At 42.0% G+C, this 22,491-nt stretch overlaps 1 protein-coding gene across 4 annotated transcripts in view; it reads left to right on the forward strand.

Moving 5' to 3' along the window:
- Positions 1–22,491, forward strand: part of KLHL29 (kelch like family member 29) — a 414,305-nt gene that overhangs the window by 63,821 nt on the left and 327,993 nt on the right. For all 4 annotated transcript variants that reach the window (XM_071807102.1, XM_065835600.2, XM_071807103.1 and 1 more), the window contains exon 2: positions 7,386–7,492. The gene's annotated coding sequence lies outside the window, so the exon portion shown is untranslated. The remainder of the gene's footprint in view (positions 1–7,385; positions 7,493–22,491) is intronic.

Genomic DNA, 22,491 nt, shown 5'->3' on the forward strand with positions numbered 1-22,491 from the left:
TTTGGGATGTGTGTGTTGCTGGCCACACCATGCAGCAGTGGTCTTATCACCTTGCCTGTGTTTTCACCTTTTGGACTGCTTTGTACCTAAATATTGCATAAGGATGTTGCCTTCCCTTGGGATATGATGGTGTTAGTTCAGATCGTAAAGAGAAATGGTTGCTTTTGCGCTTTCGAGCACAGTCTGTTCTTTCCAAGCTAACATTACTGTGCTCTCCCTTCCTATTTTGCAGCATCAGACCCAACAAAATGAGCTTTTAGGTTTTTTCCCCTCGTTCCTGCCATCGCTGGTACATCGTGAACCAAGCGCGGTTCCTGTTCTCTGCTCAGTCAGTCTTTGCGTTGTGCAAGGAAGGACACAGAAAACTCTATGAGCCAGATATTAACGCTTATTTTGCCACTGCCCAGGCTTTTTTGCAGCAGCCTGTTCCCATCCTGCTCTCTAGCTGCCGAACGGTGTTCCTCCCACGCTACAAAAGGCAAGACGTGGCTTCACATCGGCTGTGATTGGTTATGTTACCCAACTCCGTGATAGTCTCTGGGAGTCTCACTAGAAGAGTAGGACTTTCTATTAAAAACCGTCTGTAAATGGCAAACCAACAGGTTTGTTCTCTTTCTACTTTTTCTGTTGGCTTTTTTTGACCAAAAAAAAAAAAATCTGGAAAAGACCTTGAACTGCAGAAATTCAGTGCAATATGTCAAAGAAGTTGAGGTCTTTTCAGTCTCAAATGCTTCAGTGCTTTGAACTTAAGTCTCTCCAGCTGCTTCAGTGAAGCAACGGAGTTGGGAGGGTATGTTAGTCAAGCTGTCCTAAAACTTTTCAGCCTTTTAAACCCAATGCCTTCAAACCATTTCAGCAGAAGGTATCTTTTGCTAGTCTTTGCTTCAATAAAGAAAGAAGACCTTTCAGCACCATGTACTTGCCTATTACCTTCATCGAATCTCCAGCAAAGCCAGTGGACTTCAATGAGTTGTGAAGAAGCTGACTCCACTTTAAGGGAATCTACCCCTTTTACTAGACTGTATGTGTTTGTCTTCAAAGAAGCCTCACTACTCGGGTGAACAATTTTGAACTGAACATTGCAAATCCATTAGAGCTCTGCATTCGTTTGAATAAGCAGTCTTTTCAGCGGTCTCTTTTTGCGTGTGAATATTTTGCATATCTGTTTTGAACTCCACACGTCTCAGCAGCTTTCCTTGAGCTCTTCCTGCGAAATAAAAATTAAACAAACTTAGAATGAGTAAGAAACTCCTGTTCGCATGATCGCAGTCATCTAGTTGTGAGTCTTGATACAGAATACCACAGAAATTATTGTTGTCTGGATAATGCATTTCCATGTTTAACATGGTTTAGGGGAAGGGTAGTGAAATACGTTTTTTGAGGATGGGCTGTCTACATTTCCTTCTGGAGTTTTGTTCAGTTGGGCAGGTGTGTGTGCTTTAACTTCATTTAAAGCATCAACTGAAGGCCAATTGAAGAATATTAATATTAAAACTAGATACCTGATCTTCTAGGTCTATAAACTCATTCCTAAGCTGTGATCTTTGCGCATCTTGCAGTATTTTAAAGGTATTTTTTGAAAATGAAGTGTTTGTGAATTATCTTGGCAAACTTTGTCATAATGGCTCATTGCATTTGAGTTTGCAAAAATAGCCTTGTTTATGATCTGATATTTTAATGGCATATTTCACTGTTTCCATTTAAACTTAGAAGTGACATCTTTGTTTTTGCCTTTTAAGAGCAGTACAATCCAGATGCCTGTCAAAAGAGTTCTTGATGTAGCATTTTATGAGTAATCCTTCTGTTTGAGTTTTTTGTTTTGTCAGAAATGTTTGCCAAGCTCTAATAAAGCTCCACGTGAATATTATTGATGTATACGTCCTTTTGAAGAAGTGATTATCCATGCAGTAATACGAACTGAACAGTCAGTTCTAAACCACAAATGTTTTCTCAAAAGCTCATAGGAGGAGTTAAATCGTTGATGTAATGGAACAGAGGGATGCTGAGCTACTTTCTTTTTCCCAGCTTAACCCTTTGAAGCACAGGCCAGTGTTTAAATTTGGGTGACTTTTTCAAAAGTATAACACGGAATAACCTCAGGGTTACTGTCAGTCTGTCTAAATCTTCGATGAAGAGATGTTAATAGTTCCCAGCCTGCTTTCAGAGACGTGAGTGTGATTGCCAGAAACATTATGATTAAAACATAGCGAGTAATCTTAAGAATCCAGCAATTATCGTTTCAAACCCGGAGCTGTTAGACAGTACATCCAGCGATGCTCTCATTTGTTGCTGTTAAAAGATTTATATAAATAACTTGCACTTCGGGCATGTGCAGACATCCTCCTCTCTGGTCATTTTTCTTGGATGATTCTTTAGTGCAAGTGACTGAGGTTTTAATACTTCTTTTGGACCTTGATGAGGACTGGCAGCGTTGCTGTTTTTTGCCAGGCATTTCAGAATCCTTTTGGCTTGCAAATGCTCTGGGGTCTGCAGACCTTGCAGCATTTTAGCCTGCACATTAGTAGTTGGCTTGTTGTCAGTTGAGGAGGAGAGAGATCTGTAAATTCTGTAATAAATAATAAATCAGGGTCAACATACACACTGACGTTCTGTGGATGTCATGGTGCGGAGCAGTCGCTGCTTCCCATAAAGTCAAGTGGGGCTGTGAAAATGGATGCATCCTTCGCTTCCAGCCCTGTGTTTTATTTTTTGCTGTCCTAGCCTGCAAATCTTGGCTGCAGCTTCGCTCAACTTCAGAGCCTGCATAACTTTTTGGGGATCTGTAGTTACTCCCTTCTCAGGCCACTTGCTCAGTTTCTGGCAGCGTTAGGACAAGGTCACACCAAGCATTATAAAGAATTCCTTTTCAGAGCTGGAATAGTCCAAATCTAAGTATCACTCAAGATAACTGAGGCAGCCCAACCTGCCCAGTGCTGAGACCTTCGGGCACGTCTGTCTGTACTTCAGTCCCATGTCCGTACGGCTTCCCGGTTGCTCTGAGCTCGGCTGTTTGCAGGGTGACCAACTTGGATTTGCCAGATAAGCTGCCTATGAACACCCTCCTGCTGCTTATGAAACATCTACTTAGGCTGCTTAATGAGCGTTTATACCTTATATTGGAGTATTATTTTTTCCCTCGATTTGCTTTCCTTTGCCTCTCTCTTTTTCTGCAGAGATTGTGCTCCAGCCACGTTTGTGTCAAACGTTTTGTATTTCCTTCAGCCCCTGCCCGAGCAGCGGTACCCGATGTGGCAGGGGGTTACGTTTGCAGTGCAGAGCAGCTTGTAAAGGGCAGTTTTGAAGCACTTTGTGATTCATGACTGATTTATAGCTCATTTGCATGGGCAGGCATTCACAGAATATTTTGGAATTAAACTTTTTCTGATTAATTAACCTACAGGAGCTCTCCTTGTGTCCTCAGTTTTATCATTTCTCCTTTCCAAATACTTTGTTTTTTCCCAACTTCTAGCGAGACCCTGTGGGCAGATGCTGTGTGATGTGTTGCATCTTCCCTGAGGTCCATGTTTGTGCCTCTGCTGCAGGCTGCTGGGTGATCTTGGCTTCAAGGGGCCTCTGCAAAAGCCCCCATTGAGTTGCCAAACGTTGCTGCCCACCCTTTGTCTCCCTTTAGATCAGGAGGATGCTGTTTAAATCTGTGCATGCTTCTCATAGCCCGTGCAGCCCTTGGCTGATGAGCTGATCTGCTGTATTGCCCTAGGACACTTCATCTGTATGAGAAAAGCCCTGAAACAGTGTCTTAGTGCGTAAGAAAATTGTGGTTTTGACTTGACAATTGTATGAAATCGTTCTCCCATTTGGCCTTTCTCGCCTTTTGGAAAGCTCTTTTCTGATTTACTACTTAAAGCTGAAGCATGGTGAGCTTTCTGTTAGCTGCGTGTGCTGTTCCACACCTCAGTATTTGCTAGTGAAGGGTAGCTCTGCTTTGTCCAGCCCAAAGAACAAGTTCAAACTGGAACACAAGAGGTTCCACTTAAATTTGAGAATAAATGTCTTCTCAGTGAGGGTGACAGACACTGGACCAGGCTGCCCAGGGGGATTGTGGAGTCTCCTACTCTGCAGACATTGAAACCTACCTGGACACCTTCCTGTGTAACCTCATCTGGGTGTTCCTGCTCCGGCAGGGGGATTGGACTGGATGAGCTTTTGAGGTCCCTTCCAATCCCTAACATTCTGTGATTCTGTGAAAACTGCTGAAGTTCAGGGGAATCCAGTTGGTAGAGCTGCTTTCTCCAAAACATCCAGACGTGCTTCTCATTGACCAGGTCTTTTGAGTTGAAGACAATTCTGATTATTCCATCCCTTCATGAAGATGCCCATGTTGATGAGGTAGTTGAGCAGACTCCGGCTTCTTGTATGATGTTTTGTCTGACCTCCTGCTACTTTTACCCTGAGGAGTGGGCTGACAACTTCATGAAGCTTGCTACTGTAGTGGTGTGGCATGTAAAACAGGTGGTTGTTCGCCATCCTGTTGCTTCAAGTCATTTATTTTAGAATCTTAGGTACAATATAGGATATATGACCTGACTGTATTGAGGTGGTTGTGCTCCCAAAGGAATGATGGGGCTGCTGTAAAGGCTTACAGGGTACCTTCAGCTTCGTGAGTATCGGTACAGGGAATTAAGGCTTTGCCTTTGTGGATAATACATTATGATGAGAGACGGCAACTCTTGGGTTTGGTGTTTAAAGGTCCTGGTTGTGCTTCTGGCGCTTCCACTCGGGGTGTTTTATTCTGGTGGTTCAGAACTGCCTGGAGGGTGTTGCTCTCCCTGCTGTTCCTCAGTGGCAACTGCAGTAAAGTTTTGGTAAGATTAAAATCCTTTTCTATAAACAACCAAGATTTTCTAAAGCAGGGGAAGAAGAAAACACCCAAATGCTAGTAAATAATGTAAATTGCAGTATGTTAAACAGTGAAGACCGTTAATCCCGTCTTTGTGTTGCCCCAAGTAATAATTTTGACTGTTCTTTGGGACTACATGTTCAGGAGCAAGCAAACAGTTTTTACATTTAAGCCCGTCTTTGTGTTCCATTTTCATGGTGACGGATTATTGCTTTTCTTGCTCCTCTTTTCCTTCTGATCCCTCTTTCTTCACATGTCCCGTATCCAGCTGTGAGGTCTGTTTTGCTTTTTCCTATGGCACGGCCGGCTAGAATCTGCAATAGGCTTTGTAAATATTCCTCGTGGCTTTCATTACTGAGGTGGGAAAGAAAACGGTTTCCTTCATGTAAAACTGTCATTGGCTTCAGGCTTCTTCCCTATCAGCAACTCATTTTATTTTTTATTACTGTCAAAGGCTCTTCTTCTGTTCTGTAAAGTCCTGGAACAAGAGTCCTGAGATGGCTTTGAAAAATGAGTATTTCCCTAAGGAGATCTTCCAGAGCAGCTCTGGCCTAGTGTTGCCCTTGGAGATGATGGGGTGACTATGATATGATGACTTGCTATGCAAAGGAGAAATGACTCCCTTGAGGTTTTGCTTTCCTTTCCATAAACCACTTCATGAAAACAGTGCTCCTTCTGACAAACAAAAAGCCAAGAAACAAAATAAATTCTATTTTTGTTTGTGTTTTTTTTTTTAGGCGGTCCATGCTAAATTCTTTAGTCATGTCGTGAAAGTCAGAAATACTTGGTTGCAATGTCTCAAAAATGCGTTGGAGAAGCGTTAAATAGATGAATAAGTAGACCAGCTATTTGAAAAGCCTTAACTCCACAATGAATCTAACCCTGTAAACAAAACAGGCTGAGGAGGAGGATGGAGCTCTGTGTGTGGAGAGGACAGGAATGATGGGGGATAGCGTGGATGGGATGTATACAGATCTGCACCTTCCCTGGGCCTTTCATGTGCTGATTCCTTGTATTATCTTGCTTCATGTTTTTAAGAAAATAGTGGTCAGGCACGGCTCTGGTTTTTTCTTCATGAAATAAATGTTTTGCCTGTTTGCTTTATGAGATTAATTTTGGGATGTCAACTGACCCTAATCCCATCTCTTTAGACTTTTTTTTATAGCGGCCTAATATCTTTTCTTTTTCCTCTGTGTGGTGATATGTCTTGCCTTGCTGCCAGCTCTCATTACAGGTCATTAATTGCAGGATGAGCCATTTGGTCAGCTAGTCAAGCCGAAGTTGCTATATGCTTCATTCGCAGAAATATAGTAAGAATATACCAGTTTTATCTTAAAGGAATAGAGCATGACCCAATGGCACTCATTACCTGACCCACCAGGTGACCTTGAATGTCATTTAGTTCTCCGAAATGCTTCTGATTCCTGTTGCTTTACTATCCTCACCTTCACCCTTCCTATTTGGACTTTAGTGCTGAGCCACTTTCACAATGAAAATTATTCAGTTAGGCTATTTAAACATAGCAAAAGTCACGCAAATATTCTTTAATAACACGCCAGCAGCATAGGGAGATATCTTCCAAGGAGATGTTTGACATAGTCAACTTTCTACAGCTTGCAGGCAGGATTAGTGAAGTGTTACTCCAGCAGCTCAACATTATTCTAATTACACAAAACATAAAGTTTACATAAAATGAACAAAGCTTGAGCTGAGGTAAAGGGAGGGAAGCCCTGATTGTGTTGGTCAAGGGAAGTGCACTGTGAACTTCAAACTAGTTTGTATTAACTCAGTTACTTTCAGGCAGCTCTCTTGTCATTGTAAGAATCTTCTTGGTAGAAACTGAAATTCCAGTGCTAGAAACGTGAAATCGATAGGTGCTGTTATACCCACTTAAAAAACCATTGTATTGATTTGCAGATAATGACAGCAGTTCATTCTTGCAGGATTACACGCCACTTCCTGTCATAAAGATTGCTTCAATATATATTATATCTGAGATGGAGAACATAGGTATAAAACTGCTTTGCTTTAATGAATAGTCATTTTACTCTGGGCATTAAAATGAGATATATTTCTTTAAATTTATCTCTAGGGATTATTCTTATTTCATGGGCAAACCCTGTGTTACCAAAGACTCTAGGACGCTATTAAACTTTCAAATAATCCTGGATTGCCTTGTTTTTTGCAAGTGCTTGAACTTGTCCTCTCTTTGATACCAACTAATTAAGCAAAACATCGTGTGCTTTCTGGTCTCCTCGGGATCCTTGATTAGAGGGTTAACACCGTATTATCTCAGGTATTAGATGTTCTTTGCTAAACCCTGAGTATCTTCCAGCATCTAACTCTCTGTGCTTCGTAACAAATTTCTGTCACCTTCAGGGGATTAATTTCTTCATGCTGATCATGGTGGCATGTAACATCTCCCATTGTGCAGTTGTTTTTCTTGTGCTGTGGCTGATTTAAAGCCTATTCTTATGAAGCACAGGTGAAATCAAGTGTTAAAATAAGTCTTTTCAACTCTTTCTAGGTAACCTGGCTTCCCAGAAACCTCCCGCTAAATGCAAGGGTTTGCTGTCCAGTTTACTGACTGCTACACCTGAGGCTGATTTTGATACAGATTCTGGATATCGCTGGGTAAGTGTGCGGATATCTGTTCTTTTTGTGGTTTCTTTTTCTTTCGTGGTCTCTTATTTGCTTACAGGAATGCAATTTGGGCCGTGTGTTCCCTTTCGGTGGCTGCAACAAGTACCCATCAGAACATGTGCAACTGTGTTACGATAGAAAAATAATATAGTAAGGTGAATGCTAATGCTGTAAACCTGATCAGAAGTGTTTGAATTTGATGCTGTAACTCCAAGTGGAAGAAAAGTTTCTATATCTACGGTCTCATAGGCCTATATCTCATAAAATTGTATAAAGCTATAAGACTTCTTTGGGTGTAGTGAACATTGAGTTTTAAGCTGACAAATGTGTGTGTATTTTTGTATTACAAATGAAACATTTTTCATAATGTACGTAGTTACAAATATCTGTGAAATTTGCAAGATCAAGTTTAAATATTTGGAAAAGGGAGATGAAAGGTTACTTGGTTTCTTGGGGGGATGGGGAAGGGAAAGAGAGAACTGATTCCCTCTCTTATGCAATTCTGCTGTGCACATTAGAGTAGGAACTTAAAATACTTGATTGCTGGATGACTCATGTGGGATTTTTCACCTCCCAGCTACTGGAGGAAAGTAATTCAGTGGACTCGTTTTTTTTTTTTCCATTGTGTCTTTTCCACAGTCTTGATTCTCTGGTTCCATCTTCTCTTTCAACCTGCTATTTCTCTTGCCTCGCCATTTTCCTAGGTTCTTTTTGCAATCCTATCTGTGTTTTTTTTTTTTAGTTCATGGAGCTAATCCTGGCTTTTGGTGCTGTTTGCTCTTTGTTGTCCTCTTGACCTCCTTTGACCAGCTTTCTGGCTTTTATCCATTGGATGTGTGGATTCATAGGATAATTCAGGCTGGACCACACCTGTGGAGATCATATAGTACAACCTTCTGCTCAGACCAAGATCTCCTAGAGCGGGTTACACAGGGCCATGACCAGTTGGGTTTTGAAGATCTCCAAGGATGCAGAATCGAAAACTTTATTGGGCCCCTGTTGCCATGTTTCACCACCCCATGAAGGATATGTGATTAGAGAAGTGATTGCGCCACTGCGCTGGGTGCTGGTGAAGGCCTCACCTTGAATCCTGGGAGCAGTTTGGGGCCCCTCATCATAAGAAGGATATTGAGAGTTCAGAGAAGGGCAATGAAGCTGGTGAGGGGTCTGGAGCACAAGTCTGATGGGGAGCGGCTAAATGAGGGAACTGGGGCTGTTCAGCCTGGAGAAAAGGAGGCTGAGGGGAGACCTTATCACTGTCTGCAACTGCCTGAAAGGAGGTTGTAGCATGGAGGGGGTTGGTCTCTTCTCCTAAGTAGCAAGTGATAGGACAAGAAGAAATGGCCTCAAGCTGCACCAGGGGAGGTTTAGATTGGATATTAGGAAAAAATTCTCCATGAAAAAGGGTTGTGAGGCATTGGAACAGGCTGCCCAGGGCAGTGGTGGAGTCACCATCCCTGGAGGTGTTTAAAATGTGCTTAGGGACATGGTTTAGTGCTAGATTTAGATTATGGTTGGACTCAACGATCCTGAGCTTCTCTTCCAACCAAAATGATTCTATGCGTTTATGATTCCCTGCGGGGAACTGGAAAACAGTGAGGTCGGTAGGAGCTCAGCCTGTGTTCCAGCCACCGATTTCCTCCACTGAACTTGCTCAGTATGTCAAACCTTTCTTGTTCTGGAGGGCTCGCAAGCCCTGCGTGAAGGGAAGGGTCACTCCTGCTGGCTGTGCTCCCGCTGATGCAGCCCAGGATGGATTCACTTTTCCTTGGTTGCAAAGGCACATTGCTGGCTCAGGTTCTCCTTTCTGTCTGCCAAGACCACCAAATCCTGTTTTTTTTTTTTTCCACTTATTTCTAATCTGTTTAATCTTTCTCACGCACTGTTGTGCAATTCTTACTTCCAGTGCTTTCTCTACCTTCCAGGATTCCTGATTTTACTTTTCTTTCACAGGATTCCTTGTTGAACATCTCAGTATCCCTAGCGCAGCTTGATGATAACTTTTCTGGCAGCCTCTTACCATAAATGAGTTTGAAATAGACTTTGGAAACAGTGAAAGCCCATTTCCCAGTCTTTCTGTCTTGGAAATCAGCGTATTTTCCTGAGCAACTAGCTTCAAGCTTTCAATGTAGCTTGGAGAAATGAAGAATCTTTTTCAATTCCTATCATTAGTATGTTCACAGTAAAACAGGAAATTGTGTGTATGCTTCGGTGTCTACAAGTGTGTATGGGAGAGTGTATTTAATCCTTATTTTCTGTGCTGCCAGTACATAGTCATAAAAGTGTATATAATAATATGTATATGAAACTGTTGCTGGAAATGGAGTCTGAATTATGAATAAGGCTTTTATTTCATGTTCCTTCTTTATGTTTGTTCCTGCATGTGTGTGTAATGCTGCAAATTGCAGATGCCAAAGACCGTAATTGTAGTTGTAGTTAAACATTCTCCAAATTTTATTTTTGTTAGTAGCTCTCATGCTAAGTAACATATCTGGTTTTCCTCTGTTTCAATGGTGTGTGTTGGGAGGATGGACACTCAGGACTTAGGGAAAGGACCAAGAGGGTGTCAGTAGTTCAGTCTCCAGGTCATAATTAATAGTTTGGGGGGGTGTCTGGAGCTCATGTGCAAGTTCCTTGGTTTCTATCTACCAAGGAGGGGGAGCAGAAAAAAGTGTTGAGCAGGCAAGAGTAGCAGAGAGGGTTAAACTGAGTCAGGGGAAAAACAGTTGAGCAGAGAACAGGTAAGAGAAGTGGAAAGGAAAGTAAAATGTACAGACACCAAGATGAGGACTTTAACTTGCAACATGGTGTTTTGTTTTTAATTCAGAGAAAAGTTGTCCGACTCATGCAGAAATAGTTCTACCAGGGCAACTCACACAGTGATGAGTGACAGTTTAATTCAGTGATGGGGAATGTCTGGCAAATCCAGGTTGCGAGAAGTTGCAGCATCACCTAGTTCACATTGACATGAAATGCTGAGGGTACTCTTAGGCTGGATATCAAATCACTGCAAACTGATTCTGTTAGGCTATGGTATGCCTGTGGGTGTTTGTGCTACCATGGCTGTGATGGGGTTGTAACAAAAGAAAAACAAAAATAATTTGGAATTGAGAAGCCAGTTGTGTCCAGGCTTCCTCCTGAAGGTTTCTGTTACCTGTGAGAAGTTGTTTGAAGGGGGCTTGAATTCCAGGGTGGACTTTGTTGCCTTCTGGAAATGGGCTGCCCGTAGGAGTTTTACACTTGTCTGTCTTACTCATTTTTGGATATTCCTGGCTCATCTGTTCCCCTTAAAAGGCCTTTTAACTCACTGAGCTTTTCTGAAGGATATAAAAAGTATTTATGCATGTTGACTGTAGCCCTGCGTATCTTTACAATCAGTGTGGTTGCGATTTTTGTATTCCAACTGGGGAAGTACTTAACCCCAGTTTTTTCTGGTTCAAACTGAATTAGTTTTCACCATATGCAGCACCTCCTCTGAAAGTGCGGGTGGCGGGGAGGAATCCGAAATGAAGTTGAGAGCTGTTTCCGTGATGCAGTTATTTTAATAGCCGTGGGTCTCTCCACGCAGCAGACTGATTGCTTTTTGGAATGTTTTTTAAGGGAAGAGAGGGTCAGGAAGGTATGTAAACTCAAAGCGAGACCTCAGATGACCACGTGCATTTAGGTGCTTGAACAGAATGATTGCGTTTTGCTTTTCATTTCTGTAGTTTTGAGGTGGGTGAAAGCAAAGAGTTGGGTTTGTTCCATTTCATCCTTTTCAGGAGAAGGTGCAAGATGAATGAAGTAGAAATAGTTAGTCACAGAAGTCCGGGGCCACGCTTTTCTGTATGAATTTGTGATAAGCTTTGGGATGCAGCCGGGTAACCAAGGAATAACCTCCCTTTTCTTTAGTATGATAGGCATAGAATAATTCGGTTTGGGAAAGACCTTGGGAGGTCATGTCACCCAACCTCCTGCTCAAGGCAGGCCAGCGGCAGAGCCAGAGGAGGTTGCTCAGGGCCGTGTCCGTGTCCAGACAAGTCCTTTAATATGCCTGAGGATGGGGGCTCTGCAGCCCCCCCAGGCAGCCGTTCTGCTCGTAAAGCACCCGCTCTGAATTTTTATTCTTTATATCTTACCACATTTTCCTTTGATGCAGCTTGTGCCTGTTGCCTGTGCCCCAGGAAGAGTCTGTGTCACCCTGTGCTCCAGAGCTTTCACCATCCACTAAATCACGACAAACTGAAGATGTGTGTTCATAAAGAGCTCGGATCCATGTTTGTCAAGCACCTGTGCGTCAGGCTGTGTTTTTTTGTGTCTGTTTGAGTTATTTAACAGCATCCATATTGGAGGTTTTTTTAACAAGGCTCGTTTTGCTGTGCTGATACGTCAGAGAGCAAGGATGGAGTGAGGCACAGGCAACATTCATACTAACATCTCCATATGCAGGAATACCTACATTCCTTTGTTCCTATAGCTGATACACATCAGGTAGGCATGGGTTTGCTCACAGAGCTCAGAGTTAGATATGGTTTCTGTTCCTCTATCTGCCACAGCCACCTTTGTAATAGTTGTGCCTCAACTTCCATGCCATTAAAATGGAGATTATATACCCTTATTCGTGAGAGTGCTGCGAGTCCTATGGTAGCTGGCAAATGCTTTTAGTTCCTTGGGAGAAAACTGCTATAAAAAAAGGCAAAACCGTTATGTTGGTAGTACATACGTGCTTATAGTCATACAGGGTTATGTTAACTCCATACTATTTGTAGGTTGCTTTTAAACCAAGGAAATATGCTATTATAATGTGTTGTGTTACAGTACAAATTAGATGCTTTTATCCAAATTACTTGTTGCAAATTGGAGGAGACATACAAGGGTTGCTAGAATTGCCTTATTTTTCGTATTCAAGATCTGGAAGTAGAAACAGAGCTTAGAAACTTGGGATTCTTTTAAAAATTAAGTCCTTTCATAGAAAAAGTGAAGTTTTGGGTGTGTTTTTTGTTTGTTTATTTTCCCCTCAGCTTTAATAATAATGAGTTTTTGGTGCCAGGGTGAGCGATAATTGCAAATGGCAAAAAGTCATCAGAACGTTGTTACTCAGATTGCAGATTTTATTAAGCGCAAAAGAAATTATTCACCTAGAAAGGCTGTTTTCTAAATGCTCATTTGCATGAAGACTTGCTGCCTAATTTATTTTGTTTAAAAAACCAACAAAACCACAGAAAATACAACCAAAAAAAAACCCCAACTCCAAACCAAAACCAATCAAAAAGCCCCACAAACTTTGTCCTCTCCTTCAAAACCTTGATTATCCTGTCCTGCCCATCCAGTTTGCTTGTAGTGTTATCTATACTCTTGCTTACCAGTGGGACCAATCTCATGTTTGCCCCTTCTCTCTTACAAATGTAACTGCTGCTTCTTGGATGTATTCCATCAGCTGAGTACTGTGCACCTCCCCTGCATGCATTTCCCCCACAATTAAAAAGGATGCTTATTTTTTTATGAGTGACTTCTTAGGTAGATGAGTTGTTTGGCCCTTTATCTGGTCCTAATCTCCTGAGGTGTTGGAATTTGCAGATGCAAATTAGATTTTCATCCATTTTTTTCCCCACTTCTTTTATGTTGTTTTCGACACGAGTCTTGATTAAGTGAGGAAATTGAGCATCTCCTTCGCTGCAGGGATACAATTAGTCAGCCTGCCCTGTGAACTTAAAACAGGGTATACGCTAAAATGGGTTTGTAATTGGGGTGTTGGATGGTAAACTGTTCAGGGTATGGGTGCAGCCTTTATATGTTCCTTCGAGAGAATTCATTCAGAGAACATTGCTACAGCATGAATATTCAACAACTGCCTGCCCCTGTTCCTTATGCTGGAATATTCACACCGCAGCAGTTCTGTACCTAATCTTGCCGAGATCGAGTGTGTGTAGAACCATAGAATGTCCTGAGTTGGAAGGACCCACAAGGATCATGGAGTCCAACTTCTGTCCCTGCACAGGACAACCCCACAGTTCACACCGTGTGTCTGAGGACGTTGTCCAGTCTCTTCTTGAACACTGTCAGTTCAAGACACTGTAACCATGTGTCTTGGACACTTCACCCTCTGGGTGAAGAACCTTTTCCTCATGTCCAACCTAAACCTCCCCAGCACATCTTCCTGCCATTCCCTCGGGTTCTATCCTTCATCACCAGGTTAATCCTACAGCAAACATCCCGCACGCACCCAGGCCTTTCTGCAGGGTCCTGCCTTTCTGGACCGTGCTGAACACCAATTACTGTGCAACACAGCTGGATCTACAGCTGTTTTTGCTGCAGTGATGATGTGTTTTCTGGGGGCAGGCGAGGAGCAGGGTCTCCACTCCCGGCTGCGTGCCACCACGTCACCGCTCGGCCTGCGGAAGGACATTAGCTCCAATGGGGAATAAAGCTGCCGCTCGTCGTAGCAAAAGTAATCTCAGCGTGTGGCTAGAAAAGCGCTTTTCTATAATGCCCGTTGTGGCAAAGCTCGCTTTGAATGTTGCCGATACTCAGCTGAGATCCCTCAGCTGGCATTTTCATGGCTTGGGCCTTTTTGTGGTCAGATTGCAGGTGACTCGGTGGCAAAAATATCTCAGGAGTGCAGGATTGCTGTGCTGTCCTCTGGGCTGGGACTTGAAAATACAGGATTTCACTATTGATATTGCAGACTTTCAGGTCTATTTTCCAAACTAATATTTAAAGTATGCCCACCGATTCTGGTCTCGAAGTTGGTTGTTGAAACTGTAATGTATTTCAGCACAGAATTATGCAGGCTGAAGGGAAGACTGGTATGGTAGTAGAGCAGATTCCTCTGTTTCATGTATATTTGAAAGCTGAGAAAGCTTCTGCTCAAGTCAGACGACACAGGCTTGTCAAATTGCTCACGAACGAAAAGATTGCTCTTGGATGGAATTAATTTGCAGTATCTCATTTACCATCTTGAGTTTTGTCATGAATTTCCCCTACTCGGCAGCCTGAAATGCCAAGTGAAAAAGTGTTTCAGTGAGAGATAATATAATATATTAAGAAAATGTTATTGATCACAGTATGCTTTTACTGGAAGATGACTTTTTCCTGACCGGAACACAAGGGACTTCGCCTTGTTATTGTAGGAAAATGTATTGTAATATACAAACAGGATTATTGTTAAGGTCATGGCAACTTTGTTTTTATACTCCACTTTGTCTGGAACTGAGCTTCTCCACAACCGGTGCTGTCAGCTGGGCTACAGTAAGGACAGTTTTAAGCTCTATAAAAAAAGATTGTGCAAGTTTTTGTTTTATGAAAGAAGAAAATGTTTTCCACATCACCAAAGGTCAGGACTCGCAATTTGACAGGCACTACTGTAAGCATTTTGTTACCACGATGGGCTGTATTGTGATGGTTCATTGTCAGAACCAATAAACTCACATTTTCTCATCATACATGTATTTATAAGCATATGTCATAGGCAGAAAATGTTGCACAGCTTGGTTTGGAGTGGCTTCCACGCACAAGGACTGTGAAACACTCAATCTTCCCACCTAACGTGGAAAGATTAGCCAAGTGGAAGGGCCTGTGTTGCTCACAGGCAGCTTAGGCGGGTATATGAACATCATTACTCTGCAAAGCATGAGGACGTAAATTTGTGATGGGATGCCCAGTACAAGCAGCTTAGAACAAGGACGCATTTAAACGTGTTTGATTTAAAGAGGGCTCTGGCTGCATAAACAGTGGCTCTAAGCCATTAAGGTCCTGCTTGTGGTGAGATGCTTTCTGTTGAAGGGCTCAATATTTACCGTCAAGAGCAAGAACATCATTATGATGATGCTTCTTAAAGATATTTTGAGCTATTTTCAGTGAAACTCCTCCAAAACACATTCGGTAAAACTTAACTCTCGACCAGATCTTATATGTGTGATTTATGGTATTATGAGCTGTGTTAATCTCGACAGAAACACAAAGTCATTTTGAATAAGCCTGTGAGGGTTGCACTGCAAAGCCAAGAATATTGTAGTGTCTGTGTTTGTTTTCCTTTTGTCCTGCTCCACTTCCAGCACATCCCTCCAGTGGTTTTCTCTGGTTTTGTTGCAATAAATCTCCACTTCAGTGAATTTGAAGATACAAACCTGACTGCAAAAATTCATCTCTGGTAGCAGTTTCCTAACCCGCTCAAGGCTTCCACATAGCAACATGATTTCTTCACTTCAACCAACCATTTCCTACACAGGCAAAGCAGCGTTGCTAAAATTGTTGTCAGTGGTTGTTACATCCTGAAATTCAATTATATTTCTTTGCTGCTTTTTCTAATTCAGTTTGGAGAACAAGTTGGTGGTGTAAATCAGGCGACAGATCTTAGTTGCGTGAAAGACCTATTTCCCTGCTCTCCTTTTGCAGACTCTTCTTCTAACATGTTGGTAGCCATGTGCAGGAGAGACCACTCGTATTATTAAAGTAAGCAGTTTAGTATTGAAAGGTTTAGATTCTGGCTTTTAAGGGAGTAAAAAACCAAAACCAAACCCAAGTCCCTAGATTTTTTTTTCCCCTCCCACTTCAGCTGCAAGAATTTGTTCTGGTTTATTTAGCGCAATAAACATGACCTGAAGGGCAAGTGTCATAAAGGTTACAGGGGAATATTGTTAGACTTCCTTCAAGAGTAAATCGGTTGTTTGTACTTCTTAGGATGTTTAGTAATATACAAGAAACTCTTCTCATTGCTTAAAGAGGAGGAGAGTTGCTGCCATTGCTTCACAGTCACCATGGGACCTGAGTTTAAGGCAGCTTGGCGTGTGGGATGAACCCAGCGTGGATGTTCTACCCGGTGGGACTTGCACTCCTAAAGATGCTTTATGTTACCGCGTGTTTTCCTACCGCTTGGCAGGAAAACGATGCTCAGCCTTCGTGATTCTCTCCGTCTTCCCAGGACGTGCCAGAGCTCGCCCCGCTCACAAAGCGTCTCTTGTCACAGGGACACGGGGCTCCAAAACGCAGCGGCCGTTCGGGGCGGCCGGTGCTGCCTCCCCATCAGCTGTGTTTGCTAGGAATAGGTAGAGTTCCAATGCGTGTTGTGTCAAAACAACTCTATCAACACAGCTGTTCAGCATTTCCTTGCAACCTTTTTGTGACGAGCTCTCCAGAACGCTGTTCAAAGTACCACTGGAATCAGCTAAATCTGGCCAGCCCTGTAGATGAACTTTAGTACTTGGTTTGATGTGCCTGAAAAGATGAATTATTTAAATGTAAATCCATTTAGTTTTCATGTTCCCTATCCTCATGAACTCAAAGACAAGGGGAAGGGGAGAGAAAAAAAGAAACCCTGTGGGAAAACAGTTTGTGCTGCTTAAATTGTAGCTAAGTTTTTATTTGGTTTTGAAATGGTTCTTGGTGGGCACTGTAAACACAGCGAGGGTTTCTTTCACTTTTACTGCATTTTGTGCTGAGTGTGAAAATTCAGTGGTAAGCAGAAAAGACAACAATCTACAAAATCCCTTTGTACGTTTGTAGAAGAGTTTGATATAATGACATGAAAGATACCTCTGAATGTATGTGTCTAATTGCAACGAAGTAAAGAACAGCATCTCTTACAAGTACGCAAGTGAGAACGTTTACGCCGTTTATGGGGACACAAAGAAGCAGTTCTTGAAGCGCACAAAAGGCTTTCTATTTTTTTTTAATGCTTGTAGGAGGTTTTATTTAAATTAAAAAAAAAAAGCCTTTTGCACAGATGAGGTAAATGGAAAGATGCAGAATATCGCATCTCTGACAGCACTGGGGTTGCATTGGGAAGATCACAGCCAGATTTGAATCTTCCCTTGCTCAGTCGTGAGCTGCTTTACATCCCTGTGCAAGGCAGCTCTACACAGCCTGGATTTGAATAATAGAGTTGCCATTAACGTCCAACATAAAAAAGATGATTGGTTGTATGCCTGATATATGGGAAGCCAGAAGTGGTGAAGTATATGGTACACGAGGGGATATTTATGCCGCTAATGCTTAAAACACAGCCGAGTGTTCTGTGCACTGTAGATGCTTTCAAATGGCAAAAACAAAGGTGCGTAGAGCAGTAAATCTGGTTATGCTGATAGTCAAATGGCCCTATATCAGGATCTGACTGCGCAGCCTCTTCAACATGCAGAGCAAGTCTGGTGAGCCCCTCTTTAGTTACTGATTGTTACAGGATTATCAGCTTTGAATCAAAGAAAATAATTTCGAATATCTTAAGATTTAGGGTATATTGTTTCATTTTCATCAAGTTTCTAATGCAAGAATTGTTCTTTCCAATTTATGTGCAAATAGGCTTCCAAAATCTGTTGCTGTGAACGGAGATTTTGTCAGGTGTTTTTTTTTTTTTTTTCTTCTTGAAATTACTCCTGTTCTGCTAATAACTGTCAAATTGCACCTCAACTCAGCATTTTCTTGATGTATCTTCCCTGCAGTAGCTAACAGTAGCTCTCTGAGGTGTATCACTTGCCTGCTTTGCAAACAGGGTGCTCTTCAGATACTCAGCCGTGCATTGAGATCTTTTTCTAAACGTTCCAGCAATTACGTTTGATTTTTAGAAGAATTCATTGTCGAGTCAAACTGGATGAATTCTTAAAAAAAGTAGAGGGCTTTTTTCTTAGATTTTCATAAGCCGAGCAGAGATGTTGCATTCATCACTCTGCGATGTCTAAAACGTGTATTAGCTCTATGTTTTCGTCTCTCTTTTTCTAAATAACAAAGTGTTAGTCTGGTCTTCCTGCTACATGATGTAATTTGCTCCATTTGTACAAATCCACCCCTTTGCACGTTTTTCCAGCAAAATACCTTACAGGGAGGGAGGTACTGAAGAGCCCTTGGTTTGGGCTGCTCAGTAGCTCCCATCATCTAATAATGTTAGTGAAGTCTTTTCTGGCAGTTTCCTTTCTGAGGCAGAAAGGTTATTACTAATTAAAGAGCATTTGCTGGGCTTGAGATGAATTTTGTCCAACAGAGAAAGTTTACCTATATTCCTTAAAATACAATTTCTAAACCGTTTTCTACATTCAAAGCGATTTATTTATCTCGACGCACTATTTGGGGAGAACCACTGCAAGAAAAAAACCCCACAACTAGTTGGCTACTAAACCTTCTGCAAGCGAAGAATGTACTTGTTAAATAACTTATTTTGAAATAAGGTCTTCAATATTAAAAGGTAGATGAATACCTGCCTTGGTGTGCTGTGTAGACTTGAGCCAACAAGATCGATGCATCCAAATTATAGCAGCTTTATCTGGTGTGAATGAGATGCTACTTACGTTTTCAGGTAAAAGAAATCAACAACTATTAATTTGGCAGAATTATTTATTTCTTACTGATGATATTTTCGGTGTATCTAATCAGAGCACTCATGAATAGAAATGAAACAATTTAAATAGAGGCAGTGTACATTGTATGATCTTGTTTTCTCAAACTGTTCCATAATGCAGTGAATAAATTTATCTGTTCTACTGAAAAGACTTCTGCAGAAATCATACACAGTGCTTTCACCTCTATTATTTAATACGGCTGTTTTATAACTCTTGGAAGATGGTTATTTCTGCTTCTGCTACAGGCATCCGCAAAAAATATTCATTTTGGGGAAGCAGAAGTCTGAAAATCCAGACAGATGCACCGGGAGCACTGGTGTGCTAGAAAATGATGAAATGGGCTTATTCCACAGCACTCCCCAGCTCCTCGAATAGCAAGGGCCAGATTTACAGAAGGTAAATTAACGAGTGAAAAGAAGTTGGTCTGAATCCGCATTGGAGCTCCTTGGAGGCCCAGGATCAAATGTAGCCGGTGGCAGGGTTGCGTGGTGACACTGGTTTTACTCTGAATCACGGGGTAAACTGGGGACGCTGGGGGAAGAGAGGCAAGTTTGGGGTGGCCTCACCGCTAAACAGCTGTTGACTGTCCATCCGTCAACATCAGGGAAGCCGATGGGATCTGCTGTGTCCTCCTCGAAGTGTTGCAATGTGGATGGTGCAGTTTGGGGTGGTGGTGGCCGAGGGTGACAGTGATGAACCTGGCAGTTGTCACTGATGGAGAGCGCTCCGTGCTGGGGAATCTGACCACAGGATGCTGTGATCAGCTCTGGTTGAAAGGCCTTTTTAGTATAATTTTACATCCAAAATGCAATTTTATTTCTTTTTTTAAAGATAGATTTTGAGGGTTTTGGAAGCTGTGGGTGGTTTTTTTTTGTTTTGTTTTTGTTTTGGTTTGGTTTTTATTGTTTTGTTTTGTTTGTTTGTTTGGGGTTTTTTTGTTGTTGTTTTTTTTCCTTGGCAGGACTCTTTTACACACTCCAGATTGAGTATTTTATCTGGGGAGCTTCACTTGCCCTTGATAACTAAGGACATAAATAGATCATACAGGTGAATCTAAACCAGCTGAAAACAAAACAGGAAATTAAGGTTTCGTGCTGTTCCTCCTGGGGAGAGGCTGAGGCGCTGGACACCATTGGCATTGCTGTTCCGGTGCCTTTAGCAGCTGTGACTCCCTGTACTCAGGCAGGTTTTGGGTGAGCAGCATCTCCTATCCCAAACCCACCATTCTAACAGGTTTTAGTTTGCAGTAGTTAATTTGGAGGTACCAGAATACAAATGCTTGCTTCTCCTCACTAAAGCCCTCCTAGGACCTTTCAACATAAACCATGGGATACATTTAATTCTTCCACTCTTTTTAACTCTCCTAATCCTTGGGAATGGGTTGTGGACAATGCAAATGGAACTGTTTGCTGTGTTTATGATCTATCTTTTTTTTGTTTGTTTGTTTTTTTACTTGAGGATTCTTAATCCCAAAATGAATTGCAGCACTTACATGCTCTTAAAAACCTCACTGGCAACCATCACCTCTTAATCTTTTTACATTTCTTGTGATTAGCAGCGCTTTCTAATCCTGACACCAGACCCAACAACAACTGTTAACTGCACTTCTTGTTTTACAGCTAAATCTAATCCTTCTGGCAGTCTGAGGCCAGCATATGTTTATCACACTGAAATTACCAATTGTAGCTCTTCTTGAGTTGTGGGGTTTTTTTTCCTTTCTCTTTCTTTGCCGTGGATTGATAAATGCACTGCTTAGTATAAGGTTATTTTTTTATGTATGATGATTTCCAGAAAAAAGATGGAAATACGTGCTTTTTCCCCTTCTCTCTTTCTCTTTTGGTCTTTTTCTTCTTCTGGTCCAGGAGAAGTAATTTGCTTTCTACCTGAGTTTACGATTAGTAGCGAGATGTGTAGGTGGAATATGTTTTAGTGGCTTTTTTCCACCTTCCTTTTCCCTCCCCCCACACCTATTAATATATCTGTTAGTAAGCTAATGCTATTAGGTTATGCAGACTGTTCAGTGTACAAAGAAAGATAAGACAGCCATCAAATCCTCGCAGCGCCCCAAAACATCTTTCCTTTCTCCCGAAGGCTCTGCGTGTGTTTGTCCATGAGGCAGCAACAGATTTTATATCCAGTCACTTAGCAAAGAAAGGGTAAAGAAATTGCTCTTATATATTTACTGGTGCGCTGTTCGCTTGCTGGGGTTTGTATTTTTTTTCCCCCACCTGGAAAGTTGTGTGGGTGTTCACAGTCTGTACAGGAACGGCTCTGAATTTGCATGAGGAAAGGGGGAAAAGGAAAGACGAAGAACTGCAAACTTACTTTTCTTTTGTTGCTGCTTTTGCTGCTTGATTTTTCTTTTTATATGTTTTCCCCCCAAGGGAGGGGCAGAGAAGGCTTGAGCCAGGACCACACAATCCCCTAAATGACCCTATTTGCTTAAATCCTAAAATAGTTTTTAAGGCGGATGAAAAGAATGGCAAAGAGGAGCGAGGCACAGAATAAGGAGCAGCACTTTTCTGTAATCGCAGTAGGTAATAACTAACTGTGTCTTCTGCTGCTGGGGTCTTTCCACAGTCTATTTTTCTCAGCTGTGATTTTCTTTCCACGACCAAAGAATAGACGAGCTGAATTTGCTACTGGCAGTGCAAGCTTGAGAAAGTCTTTCAGATTTTAAAGCGAGGTAGGAGGTTTTTTTATATATATATGTGTGTATATACATGTATATTTATGTGTTTATGTATTTAAAGAGCGATGGTCTTTGCTTTGTCAAGATTTCATGCCTGCAGATTTCAGTGCCTGAATTATATTTTCTCCATTAATGGACTAACAAAGGATTGGTAGGTACTTCTCCCTGTTCTTGCTCTGCTTATGTATCCTTGGACCATGTCAGCTCAGACAAATAAATGCTACTTTTGTATCTAAAACAGGAACAAAAATGCAAAGCTTTATTTAGTTCAAAACCATCAAAACATAACTGTGTCCTTGCCTTTCTGACCTTATTAAATGTATAGTTACTTAAACCGCTTTAATCCATTACTAGCGAGGTTGTCTGGTGGTTGGAAGAAGAAATGGGGCTTTCGTCTCTGCTCAGAGCGAGCTGCTCTGCATTTCTGCTCGGGGTAGGGCATCTCCGAGCCCGCTTATTCGAGTTGTTTTCATTTAGCGTTGAACAGCCGGGAAGTTTCGGGGAGCTGCATCATCCCCATGCACACGAGTGCGCACCTGCCCTGCCCTGCCTGCTTGGGGCTCTTGCTGGTTTCTCAAGGTGGTTTTGGGGCTTCTCATCCCTCTTCTAATAGTTCCTTGTCCCTTTTCCTCTGTGTTTTTTTTTTTCCTGTTTGTTTGGTTTTTCCCCAGGTGCCAGAGTTCGGCCAAGTTCCCCGATGAGTTTGTACAAGCTTATAAAATCTTTTAGCTCTGATCATTTAGACTTTACATTCCAAAGGGAGAAGGGGTCATAATGTATGATGAAATAGGGTTATCACCCTTTTTCTCATCAGTGTTTGCAAATATCTCAAGGGTGGATGTCAAGAGGATGGACCAGACTCCTTTCAGTGGTGCCCAGTGACAGGATGAGGGGCAGTGGGCACAGACTGAAGCACAGGAGGTTCCATCTGAATATGAGGAGGAACTTCTTTCCTTTGAGGTGCCAGAGCCCTGGAACAGGCTGCCCAGAGAGGC

This window comes from Patagioenas fasciata, chromosome 3, assembly GCF_037038585.1.
Source record: "Patagioenas fasciata isolate bPatFas1 chromosome 3, bPatFas1.hap1, whole genome shotgun sequence".
Classification (NCBI taxonomy): domain Eukaryota; kingdom Metazoa; phylum Chordata; class Aves; order Columbiformes; family Columbidae; genus Patagioenas; species Patagioenas fasciata.